This window comes from Petaurus breviceps, unplaced genomic scaffold, assembly GCF_028583685.1.
Source record: "Petaurus breviceps papuanus isolate PSGF00001 unplaced genomic scaffold, PetGlider_PUasm1.0 78, whole genome shotgun sequence".
Classification (NCBI taxonomy): domain Eukaryota; kingdom Metazoa; phylum Chordata; class Mammalia; order Diprotodontia; family Petauridae; genus Petaurus; species Petaurus breviceps.
The window spans coordinates 3,310,878-3,311,083 of record NW_027186502.1 but is presented as its reverse complement, the minus strand read 5'-3'; positions in this window follow the sequence as shown (position 1 = coordinate 3,311,083).

Genomic DNA, 206 nt, shown 5'->3' with positions numbered 1-206 from the left:
TTCTTCTCTCTCTCTCCTCTCCCCTCTCTCTTCTTTCTCTCTCTCTCGCTCTCTCTTCCCCCTCCTCTCTCTCTCCATATATGTGTGTATATATATTTGAATGCATACATTCAAACAATCTACATATTTAATGGAAACTCCTTATAAGTGTGTTCATGTATGTATATATGAACACAATCATATATACATATAAGGTGTAGATTAAA